Here is a 12,914-nt window from a genome sequence, read left to right on the forward strand (position 1 = left end):
CCACCTATGACCTTCTTAAGAGAGAAACTGCAGGGCACCAGAGTGGTGCAGTTGGTTGAGCAACTGACTTTTGGTTTCAGCTCCTGTCATGATCTCAGGGCCCTGATCTCAGGGTCTTGAGATCCAGCCCCGCATCGGGCTCCACACTCAGCATGGAGTCTGCTTAAGACTCTCTCTCCCTCTTTCCCTGCCCCCTTCCTCTCTCTCTCTCTCTCTCTCTCTCTCTCTCTTAAATAAATAAATAAATCTTAAAAAAAAGAAAGAAAGAGAAACTTCCTGTTGGTTCTGTATCTCCAATGCCTGGCATACAGTAGGTCCTAAGAAACTATTTGAAATAAATGACTCAATGAGTGAAGTGAGGATAATAGTGATTAGCTTAAAAATGCATATCTAAGCAAATAAGCCTCTTTAGCTCTAATCCTCATTTGAATTTGAACTTTAAGAAATACAGTTTTCTTTTAAAAGCAAGTTCTACTATAAAAGTTTTAATGCCATAAAATACACTTGTTTCTGCTTTCTCAGTCCACTCCAGAAAGCAGTTTCTTGGCTTTATAGGCAAATCTTTAGCAGAGATCAAAATAGAGACTTCATTTTTTTAAATCTATTCTTTATAAAATTGTTTTCCTTTTGAATTTCTGTGATAATTACTTTCATTGTTGATAATTAAGTATAAAAAATAATCTTGATCCTCTACCCTCAATCTGTACTTTAAAACTGATTTCTATTTAGATCATACAAACTGGAATTTATAGTCATTTAACCAAATACTAAAACTGATATTGATGATAGACTATTCTAATCCATTTAATCATTATTCATTCAGATTTTCTTAAAACATCTATAGCTTTGTGTCAGGCATGGTTCTGGGTTCTGGAGTTAAAAGAATAACAATAGTTAACATTTGTGAAGTATTTTCTGTATGCCAGGTACCCTTCTGTACATATGGTGTAAAAATATATCCTTTAATGCTCACAACCCTCTGAGGTATGTACTCTGATAATTCCCATTTTATAGTTAAGCAGACTAATTAAGGAGATATTGAATAACTTCTTCAAGATCTCTTAGCTAATAAGTAATGTGACTCTACACCCTCAATCATCATTCCAGGGGTCTTCCAGGGGTGAGAAGAGTCCCTCCTCTGGCTCTCCCCACAGGCAAGTTATCTATGTTGTATGACTATTCAGTCTTTGGTCCCCTTCTAGATCATCTCCAGAATTCTCTGCCCAAACAGCCCCAAATTACTTTCAGGGCCATCCTTTGGGTAGACCGTGCTACCTGTATGCCAAACTCCAAGAGAGGGGAAGTAAACAGAGCTTGGAAATGCACGTTGGAGTGTCCATGCTGGTAAGTGTTAGGCTTCTTGCAATGCAGAATAAAACTAGAAGTAAGAGAGAAATGGAGCAGATCAGGGGCTGGAGGGGCAACACTTTATACAGTGCCAAGTTGCCAAACAGAAATCTAAAGAGTCTGAAATTCTAAATTCAACTTAGCCTTCTAGCATATTATCAATGTATATTTATCAAGATAAGAAAATATAACTTATTTTATTTAATGATTTCTTAGTCTGGGTTGTTACTGTTAATTATTTAGTCTTGTTAAGCCCACAACCATTTTTACTCTTACTCTGGGCCCTAAAAAAGTTAAGGACAGACTTGTCTAGTAATTTATATATTACTCTAGGAAGAGTGACAAACAATGAAAACACCAGTGCTTATTGCATAAGGAAAAATAACCTCATGTCAAGGTGCTTTTATTTGTTAGTAACAAAATGCCTTTTGGTAAACTCTAAGATGTGAACAGATTACACTGAATCCTATTTTCTTGCAAAGAATGTTACAGTAAGAGTCTAATGTATGCATATTTTTAATTTAGTTTTTCCTTTTTATTTCCCCTATTAATTTAAAATATGTCACAGAAAGGAATATTTTACTGACATGAATTAGCCAAATTTGGTTGAATTATTCAGCTGGCATATATTTAATATCTGTAAGTGAATGAATAGGTAAACATTTCCATACTGCTTTCATGGATTAAAGGCCTATTTTTCATTTTAAAAATCAATCTTGGGGCACCTGGGTGGCTCAGTCGTTAAGCATCTGCGTTCAGCTCAGGTCATGATCCCAGGGTCCTGGGATCGAGCCCCGCATCAGGCTCCCTGCTCCACGGGGAGTCTGCTTCTCCCTCTCCCACTCTCCCTGCTTGTGTTCCCTCTCTAGCTGTGTCTCTCTGTCAAATAAATAAATAAAATCTTTAAAAAAAAAATCAATCTTAATGTGACCTTTTTGTTCAGAGTAAGTAAATTAGTATAATTTACATATCAAAGAAAAACAATGAAAGTTAAAATGGTTTCCATTGGGATTTTATAATTTAATTAAAACAGTCCTACCTTTCAACAAAAGTACTAAGATCAATTCATGCGAGGGAACTACTAATATTAAACAGACTTATTAAAATTACCTTCCCAGGACGCCTGGGTGGCTCAGTCAGTTAAGTGTCTGCCTTTGGCTCAGGTCATGATCCCAGGGTCCTGGGATGGGGTCCCACAAGTCCCACATTGGGCTACTTGCTCAGCAGGGAGCCTGCTTCTGCTTCTCTCTCTGCCTGCCACTGCTCCTGCTTATGATCTCTCTCTCCCTCTCTCTCTGACAAATAAATAAAATATTTAAAAATAAATAAGTAAATAAAATTACCTTCCCTAAGTTATTTTTTAGAAGTTCCCAACTAAAATTAGTTTAGGAAATAAGAGTAAGATCATTAAATTAGAATTGCAATGTTAAATTATAGTGGTCTTATTGTATATATAACTCAAGATGATTTTTAAAATGCTTTTGAGTGCTTATTTAAAGTACTAAATGTTCATATTTTATTTTTTTAAGGATTTTATTTATTTATTTGAGAGAGAGAAACAGCATGAGAGGGAAGAGGGTCAGAGGGAGAAGTAGGCTCCCTGCTGAGCAGGGAGCCGGATGTGGGGCCGGATCCCAGGACTCCCGAATCATGACCTGAGCCGAAGACAGTCACTTAACCAACTGAGCCACCCAGCTGCCCCTAAATGTTCTTATTTTAAAACAACATAGAGGCTTTTAAAAAGTGGCCTTTCATGATAATCTTATCAATGAGCCAACAATCATTGCTATAGTGGTTTTGGAGAAGTGTTATCTCTTTTTCCCAGGTGTTTTTATTATTTTGTGTTACTTTGTTTTTTTTTTAATCAACAAACACTGTTCCATTTGTCAAAGTCAGTCTTTGCCATTCCAGGTTAGGACTGGTGCAGTTTGATTTAGAAAACTGCCTCTCAAAATCACAGTCCCCAGATTGTATGGAGGAAGGAAAAGTACCTGCCAAGGGCTAGTTCAAGCCAAAGTCCGTGGGAGAGACCAAGTTTAGAAGTGGAGGGGAAGTCTGGTAATGAAGGCAGGAAGATGAAAGACAAGAAATGTCAGCTGTGAAGAAATAAATGTACCAAATATGTCTTACTAGGTATGTGAAGTGGACAGTTGCTTTTGGCCAGGGATGTTTTGATGTTTTGCATGGTTTGGGATCAAACTTCCTTTTATGATAGAAAAAATTGGTATTTTGAGATATGCCAATGGTAAAGTGCAGCCACAGTTGAGGTACTGTTTGTTCCACATATACATATGGTACCAGGGTCCTACCCTTTGAATTGAACCACAAACATTTTCCCAGATACAAGCATTTTTCCTGATTTGAGTGGAGAGCATATATTTAGTAAAATTCCCTAGTAACTGTGACAGATACTGGGTAGAGAAAGGAGCTGGGTGGAAAGCTTATGGAATGAGGGATTACCACTATGCTCCAAAGCAGACTGAGAATATTATGAGGTTGAACAAAGAAAATAGTTAAAAGAAGAATTCAAAATTCTACAAGATTAGGCTGACAGTAGGTACCTTAAGGAATGCCAAACTAGGAAATGTCTTTCCTCATTGCCAGCTTGCTAGGAGGCTGGACTGGCTCTGCCTGGTGGTGTAAGATATTCACTGACAGCAGTAGAACAAAGAATGCGAGAAAGTTTTTGGGTGTGTAGGAATTGCTGTACAACTGGCTGTTCTAGTTGGAAACAAAGAACTCACTGTAGCAGAATTGTATTGTTGGCAGAAAAAAAATGACCTAGCTGGGCTCTTTTTTAGTACAAGGCATACCTCCCAAGGTGTTGCTCTATTGTCTTTGTGTGCATTTGGTCTGAACTTTTATTGAATTTATTGAATTGAAGACAAGCGGAATGTAATTTGCAAAAGAAAACCCTCTAGAAATGATAGATGGGGCTTAAGTTCCAAGGTAATTCATTTGGAAGATAGTAACACTAAAAAAACCCTCAAGAAGAGAGTAAGTTTCAGGCCATCTGAATTTTGGTTAAAAAGGTTCCTTGTGGGAGTGTTTCAGCCATAACCATCTAGAACCAGAGCCTTAAGGTGAGGGCCAACGTAAGATAATCATAGTGCCTAAAGTCTGAAGTCGGTAATGGAAACACAACGACTAAATGTTATTAGTACCAGTCTCTAGTTCAGAGGATGTAACATGTTTGATGCCTCTTGAAGAATTCAAAGCCACATAATGTTTGGTGACATTTCATGGGACGATGATGGGACAGGAGAGGGGAGTGGGTTTCTGAGCATGTCTGAAGGCAGCACAGCACAGCCGGAGAATGAGGCCAGGGCTCCCTGTGAGGGTACACATGGTATTAATATACATGTCCAGGACTAACCCTTGGTTACTTGGAGGTCAGCATAGCATTGATGCCAAAGGGCAATGCTCTCTGAGAACAGGGTCACAGACTAGATTATCTGCTGATAGACTTGATGGGACAGAAACTGACTTACAGACGTTATAAAAAGATCTCAGGGACGCCTGGGTGGCTCAGTCAGTTAAGTGTCTGCCTTCGGCTCAGGTGATGATCACAGCGTCCTGGAACAGAGCCCCACATCAGGTTCCCTGCTGAGGGGAGAGCCTGCTTCTCCCTCTCCCTCTGCACTTCCCCCACCCCACTCATGTTCTCTATCTCAAATAAATAAATAAAATCTTAAAAAGAAAAAGATATCACTTTCATGGTTTCATGATCCAGTAGCCCCTCATGAGAATTCCCTACCACAGTCCCTGGCCCCGGGATTGATAATGGCTCTGCCCCAGGTGGGATTTGGATTGATTTGGATGATTACATGGAATCAGATGAGGCCAAAAACCATGAGCAAGGGCATGAATACATTGTAAAATTTAGGAAAGTGTCTGGAAATAACAAAGATGGGGAGGGTTATATTAAATAAGAGCTTAGGACTTTGAAAGAATAGAAATTGATACTTTTGGGAGATGGGGAGGTAGAGAGTTAGGGAGAGCCTTACAAGCAGCCAGTGAGAATGAAAAGAAGACTAAAGCATTGGTTGAAGATTTACCCAAAGAAAGATGAACTCTGATAAAGCTAAGTTTTGATGAAGGAGAAGTAGTAGCTGGCCCATTTGGGGACATATGGAGAATACGGAGCAAGAATTTCATAGGACAATACAGACTATAGATTAGTTCATTATATAATATCACTATTAAATGTCCTGAATTCACCAATTCTTTGGTGGTTTTGTAAGAGAACATCCTTGTTCTTAGGAAGTACACACTAAAGACGATGAGGTAAAACATTATCCAACTGATACATATGTATAAAGAAGTACCTAGTCAAATTCCACACAACGAAATTAAACTGGACAATTATTATTTGAAATAGTTTAAGGTAATTAAAGTACTATAGAAGATTAAATTTCTATCCTATGACAGGTGAAAATCTTTTCATTATAATTCAGAATTTTCTTTGTCTGAACCCAAAAGTAAAATGAATTTTATAAAAGACACTTAAGTATTTAGGAGGATCTTCATCACTGGAGATAGAAGAAACTTTACTATAGAGAATAGAATATAAAATATATTATTAATGTGTACTTTAAGCCGTATTAGTATTATCAGCAATAATAGTATTAATTCCTAAGATACTTAATCTTTCATTTGGTATTACTACACACTCCTTTCAATTTTTCATATGGCTGAAGGCTTGCAAGAAGTTCCTGATAGAATATAAAAAATAATTTTTGAATTTGAAAAATAATTTTATCATCCAACAACTGAGCTAAATCTATTTGAAGGAGCATTAAAATAATTTACCCCTTGATCTGAATGGAAGTCATGTAAATCAGATAAGTACAGTGTAGGAATAAAAGACTTTAGTTACCCACTAACTAATCTGTAAGTATCTGTAAGTCAGGATTTATGTGAGATGTCATTGGCTTACCTCTTAAAAACCACATAAAGTAATTTAATATTTTTGTATATAGTACCAGGAAAGAAATATGTTTCCTCACTGTGCACTCATTGTCCTTTAGGTAACAAAAAATACTCCATCTAAGTTAATTCACAAAGCTAATTTTAAATAAAATGTATTGATATAATTTACATTAACAAACTGCATCTCTTTAAAGTGCCAATTAGTGGGTTTTGACAGACGTATAGGCCTGTGGAACTACTGCTATAATCACCATAAAGAACACTTCTGTCCTTCAGAAAACTTGCTTGTGCCTCTAAGCTGACAGTGTTAAAACAAAACAGTGAGGGGCGCCTGGGTGGCTCAGTCGTTAAGCGTCTGCCTTCGGCTCAGGTCATGGTCCCAGGGTCCTGGGATCGAGCCCCGCATCGGACTCCCTGCTCCACGGAAAGCCTGCTTCTCCCTCTCCCACTTCCCCTGCTTGTCTTCCCCCTCTCGCTGTGTCACTCTCTGTCAAATAAAAAATTAAAATAAGTCTTCCATATTATAAATTGTATCTTAAGATATTCCCATAAACTAACAGAACTGTGCAATGCTATAAAGCAAATGTTCTCCACCAATCATGTCCTTTTAACTCAGACTCTATATTTTAAATTTTTTTTAGAGCACATAAAAAGGAGGAGCACTTTCTCTGCTTCATCAGCCAGGAAGCAAAACCCCAGCAAAGTTAAATTATCAAGCCAAGGTCAGAGAATAGGCAGTTATGGACAAGAACAAGTTCCCTGGTTCCCTGTTCCAGATTTGGCTTCCCAGACAGAACTGGAAATTCACAAATGGAAATAGCAACTGCAAACACCATTTCAAGTGCTTCTGCCTAATTAGCATGCAGCCCAGAGCTGTCCACTGGCAAAAGGTTGGGGAAACAAGTTGTAAAAGGATAAGTTCTCCCTTATGCTGAAAAACTGCCAACCAATCTAATTTAGGCACTCAACACTCAGTGAGATGTTCAGGCTGGAGCTTCAGTGTTAAAACTCAAAAGTCTCCTTGTACATGGAAATAAAATGAATTTTGAAAAGGGCACTGTAGTATTTAGGGAGGTCTTTGGCACTGATGACAGAAAATAATCCTGCTGGGGCAATCTAACATCCTCATCTTGAGAGTGGGACTGATAATAGGAAAAGTAATGACATACTACTTGTATGGAAGAATTATCTTGAGGCCCATGGGAATTATTATTGAGTCATTACTTGAGGACTAATAATAGTTTAATTAGCAAGAGCTTTATATCATACTTTGGCATAATCGTCTTTATGTCATTCCCTATTGCACATAGGACGTTATTCAAGAGAAAAGGCTTGGTAATTAGAACTGGGTTCCAACTTGTTCTCTGTTGACTTTAGGATGAGACTTTCCCTAAGCTATAGTTCCCCATCTTTACAGATGGGCATGCTTTCCTCATAGGGTTTTTCTAAACTTTCAGTGAAATAATACATATAAGGTGTTTGGTAGAGGACCCAAAACCCAAGTAATCATTTAATAAATATTTATTCTTTTTTATTTTCCCTAATTTATCCTATTGTATATATAGGTTTGCTTTTTGAAGTGGCAGAGTAAAATATAAATACCTTTCTGGTGTTTGAAATCTAATTGCAGGAAAGCCAAATGCTAAATGAACTTAAATTCACTTTGTGTCCTATTTATTTTTTACTTAGAACAAAATTCTTTACAATATAAAGTGTTTCTTTGTTTTCCTAATCAAGTACACACCTGCAATATGACTTCAGGTTTAAAAAACATAATGTAGAAAATGCATTCCTACTATCCTGGGGCATTTCTTTTACATCCTTAACTATGGCATTTGAGGTTGTGACATGAATAGCAATGCGATTTTTTTTTTTTTAATGGGAGAAAGGAAATTCATACCTGCCAAGAGTTGGAGAGGAAAATAGGAAGAGCCCCTGGAACTCTAGTATGTTAGATTAAAAACATTATTTAGAGGAACAGAGTGGGAAACCGGTGAATATTTTGGCTTTTATAAAAAGGGAGTGTGCCTCATAAACAGGACAGTTGGAATGTATGGAAAAGTTCCAGTTAAAACAAGACACAAAGCACATGACTAATATTGCTTTTCCAAGTTAGACAAATGCAGCTTTAACCAGAATTTGCCTCAGAGGGGCCTCTGGAGCCCTCCCTGAATCTTGAGATTTTGATCCTTGTTGAAGTTCCAAGTCTGAAAAAGGAAAGCTATACTGGGAGATGCTGTGCTTTGACCCCATCTTTCTTCCTGAGTTTCTCTCACTTCCTCACAAATTTACCCCAGAGGAGTGTCAGAAGACAAACTGATGTGCTCAGGTAAGGGAGCAACTGCAAAACTGAATTTGATCATCTTCAGGAACAATTCTTGCTATACATAGTTGAAAACCTTCTTGGCCCACCAAGAGAAACTTGACTGTGTAGAAAATAATATCAACTGCAAAGTCATTTTTGAATGCAAACAACAAGTATTCTTTATACTCTTTCATCTCTTTCCCACATCTAAGAATATATGTCAAAATATATAAAATAGAAAATATACATAAACATATATATGTGTTCATATATAAAATCTAAAAACAGTCACAAATGTCAACCAGATTTCTGCACTGTACCTGTCCTTCAAAACCTGTCAGGCCCTCCTTCATGTGATGAGATTCCTTCATCACTAACTCAGGGCATTCCCTTTCTCCTGACATTTCCTATCACCTTAGCATGGATTGCCTTGTTTATTGTTTTCATTTCTTGACACCACCAAACTAATGTGCATTTAGGGTGATCTTAGACTTCAGCTCACCTGAGAAGTTCGAATTTATACCGTTGCCCCAGTGTACTTAAGAGTGCCCTCTTTCAAATTAAAAAGTGTTCTGATGTAGAGCATAATTTATACAATTATCCATTGTATGCTGCAATCAGATCTTTTTCAAAGCTAAATTGACTAAAGTGTGTGTAAATGAATCACAAGGAAAGGCTGTGATATGACCTCACCAGACCAGCCTTGTGATGGCCCATTTCAACACAAATGAGTGTCATCAGTGGCTTCACAATGGTTCTTGTAAATTCTGTCATGAACTAGAGTTTTACTTTTTGCCATCCTCACCCACTTTAAATTCTGACTCATGTTGGGATTGCCCCAAAACAGGGCAGGGCAGACAGATGGAATCCGTGTAGCATTGCCCTAACATTTCTTAACCTGCCCAGCATTGCAAGTAGCTTTCCCCCCTGCTTTTGTTTCCAAAAATCTTTATGCTAGCAGAAAACCCTACTGAACTCACGTGATTTTTTTCTATGTAACAAGGGAGGTTGAAACTTTTCCGTGAAACGTAAAGATTACACATAATAAAAACCTAATAAACCTGGTTAATGAGAAGAAAAGATTAGTGTGATTTCATAACATTGGCATTATAAGGAAGTTGTGCTCAGGAAAAACTACTCAAGCTTACAGGGATAAAGAACATTTGCTCAAGTGAAATTTGATTTAGATCTGGGCAATAAGAAAATAATAAGTGAATTGGTGGCTTTGCATCTGATAATGGTAGCACTAAAAAGTGCTATTGCAATTCAGTATCATTCCCATCACATATTCAAGGTTCTTTAGAAAGAAACTACCCTTGCTTTAAAATAAATCAGTAGAACTATACACTATCAGAAGACCAAATGTAAAGAAACTTGTCACTATATGTTGGTTTGTGTTTTTTCACATTTGAAAACAGCAAGATGAGTTCATCTAGATATGAACTCATCCAGATAGGAGTTCATCCAGTAAGCATAATTATACTTACTGCCTTTTACAATAAATTGGTTTTGGAAATGAAGTTTTTTTTTAAATGTAAATAATCAAGAGCTATAAAAACCTAAGAAATTAGACTGCCAGGTCAACTTCAACTTAGAATATCATGTATTCATCACAGATTTACTGAGTGTGTACCAGACGCTAGACTTGGATAGAAAGAAAATATACGTAAGCACCTGTCCTCCAGGAACTGACAGTCTCATAGTCTTATTTTTCCAAGGAAAAAAAACACGTCTCTTCAGAGTGGATGGTCTATGTCATGTAAAGTAATGTTATGCTTAACATTTCTAAAAAAGCATTTACATTAATCCTGCTCAAGTCTTTCTTTTATTATCTTGCAAAACTCAGGTGAATTTTCCTCTTACAACAGAAACAGTTCTGAGTGGGGCGCCTGGCTGGCTCAATCCTTAGAGCATGCAACTCTTGATCTTGGGGTTGTAAGTGTGAGCCCCACATTGGGTATAGAGAATACTTTTTAAAAAAAGAAAGAGAAAAAAAGAAACAGTTCTGAGGGACAACCCAGAATGGGGGCAGCGACTCCATGATCCTGTGAGGGTCCAGGACATCTTTGCCTTTGCCATTCTTAGCATTGGCTTCCATGCTTAGCCCTTCCATTCAGGGCTCAAGATGGCTGCTACTAAACTAGACATCCTTTATAAGGCTGGTTCACCATCCGCAGTTGCTCTGAGTTCTGGCCATTAATGGCTCACAGCTGCCACATTCTCAGAAAAATGGCCTCCATCAGAGGGAGCCATATCGCTCAGCAATGTGTAAAGTTTAACCCACCCCAACCCTCTGTGCTGCCCTCAGTCAATGACTGACTGATGGGTTGGTATAAAAGCCACACTTCCACTTTGCCCCAAAGTGGGACAACTTTGTGGTATGATTTGTGCTCCGAGTTCTGGGTAGAATCAGGCAGGGTAAGACCAGAATTTTTTTTTTTAAAGATTTTATTTATTTATTTGAGAGAGAGAAAATGAGAGAGAGCACGAGAGGGAAGAGGGTCAGAGGGAGAAGCAGACTCCCTGCTGAGCAGGGAGCCCGATGCGGGACTCGATCCTGGGACCCCAGGATCATGACCTGAGCTGAAGGCAGTTGCTTAACCAACTGAGCCATCCAGGCACCCCAAGACCAGAATTTGACTGCAAAGTATCTTTGTGCCTTTTCTTTCCTGACCTTACCTCACTTCTCAATAGATTGCTTGCCAAAAATCTCTATCTCAGGTTCTTCCTTTGGGGAGCTAAGACTTTTTTTTTCCTTATAATGTCTTCATTTCCTCACCCTTTCTTCTGAGCCTCTATATATGTATTGAACATTATCATACCATTGCCTTTTTCTCCAAATATACTTTAAAACTATCAAACCTAATCACTGGAACAGCTAACAGAGAAGATGAAAAAGAAAGGAATCCTAGTAGTTTTTGGCCAAACATAAATATGGGTGTATGTTTTTTCAAGTGCAAGTAGAGGCAAAATTATTTAGACAAAATGTCTTTATGGAACAGCTCCTCAATCAAAATTTGGAATAACTAGGTAACAGCAAGTGATTAGAACACTAATCTATTGCTTCATTTTTATTTTTACATCAAATGATAGCATGCTAAATTTCTGTGCAAAAGAGAGCTTTCAGTAATCAGGTAATGTATTTTGAAGATATCTGTAACAATTACATAGCTGCAATATACAGCTAGAACAAGGAAACTCCAAAGTTATACTCTAAAACTTATTCTTTGTGCTCAATTTGCCTGGTTTTGACTGCTATCATAGTAGAGTATGTATTCATTTTAACAGTGTTTACTTTTATCTTTTTGTTAAGGAAGTGGCTTTATATAATTATCCAAGCTTAATTTAATTTGTATAGTAAATGCAGTTAAGGAAAGGATACTCTGGAAACAAAATGCATTTCTCTATTCTTCACCAATCATTCTGTCTAGTCCTAACAGGAGAATCCAAAATGATTGATTCTGAATATTAGGGACTACAATCTTTATCAGTTTTAATGGTTCCTTCTTCCAGATAAGTTTGGGCATCCTTTAAATTTTGTTGAAATTTTATGGTGTAGACTTCAGAGCAGAAAAACATTAGAAATGTTTTCAAAACTTTCACTTTCTCTGATCACTTGACTTATGGAAATATCCCAATCTAAACGTTGAAAAACAGGCTTTTTTAGTTACTATTATTTTTTTTTGGTCCATATTCTTTTTCTTCTTACTTCTATAGATTAAACATTCTCAAAATAATATGAATAAATGCATCATCTAAAACAAAGAATATCTAAGTGACAGTCACAAATATGTAGTTTCCTGATTTTTGTGTACTTTATCCTATTGATGATAGATATACTTTATGACAGACTGTTATAAAGGTCATTTTACATGTGTCAGAAACATTTAATTCTGGGAAATAATTAGAAAAATATTCAGATTAAGTCAAGGTACACATTGAAAAATGTGAACAAAATGAAGGTGTTATAAGAGATTTTCGGTAATCAATTATAGTCATGCCAAAATTGTACTTGTAACAGATTGGATTGATGTGTGTATATTTGAATAAATTGGCTTTTAAAAGTCATTTTTAAATAATCAAAATAAAAGTAGTAGCTTTTTATTTAATAGTTATTTTTATATATTAGCTATATTTTTAAAACTTTGTGTTTATGATCCAAGGGACTTTCATCTTAAATACAACTAATTATATTGACAACAAATTTAAAGACACAAAACACCTCCCCCTTTTTTTGAAGCTAGATGTATACACACAATGTGTATATATACATGTGTGTATATATGCACACATAAATTATAATATTAATTATAAATAAGTTATTTAGTCC

General features: G+C 36.8%; 1 protein-coding gene across 9 annotated transcripts in view; it reads left to right on the plus strand.

The window, feature by feature from the left end:
* Positions 1-12,914, plus strand: part of ITGB8 (integrin subunit beta 8) — a 79,658-nt gene that overhangs the window by 11,664 nt on the left and 55,080 nt on the right. Inside the window, exons 1-2 of one of the 9 annotated variants that reach the window (XM_027573558.2) lie at positions 1,297-1,344; positions 1,916-1,986. The exons of the other annotated variants lie outside the window; for them this stretch is intronic. The gene's annotated coding sequence lies outside the window, so the exon portion shown is untranslated. Of the gene's footprint in view, positions 1-1,296; positions 1,345-1,915; positions 1,987-12,914 lie in introns of those variants that run through there. 9 annotated transcript variants of the gene reach the window in all.

The sequence above is a fragment of the Zalophus californianus genome, chromosome 12 (genome assembly GCF_009762305.2).
Source record: "Zalophus californianus isolate mZalCal1 chromosome 12, mZalCal1.pri.v2, whole genome shotgun sequence".
NCBI classification, from domain to species: Eukaryota; Metazoa; Chordata; class Mammalia; order Carnivora; family Otariidae; genus Zalophus; species Zalophus californianus.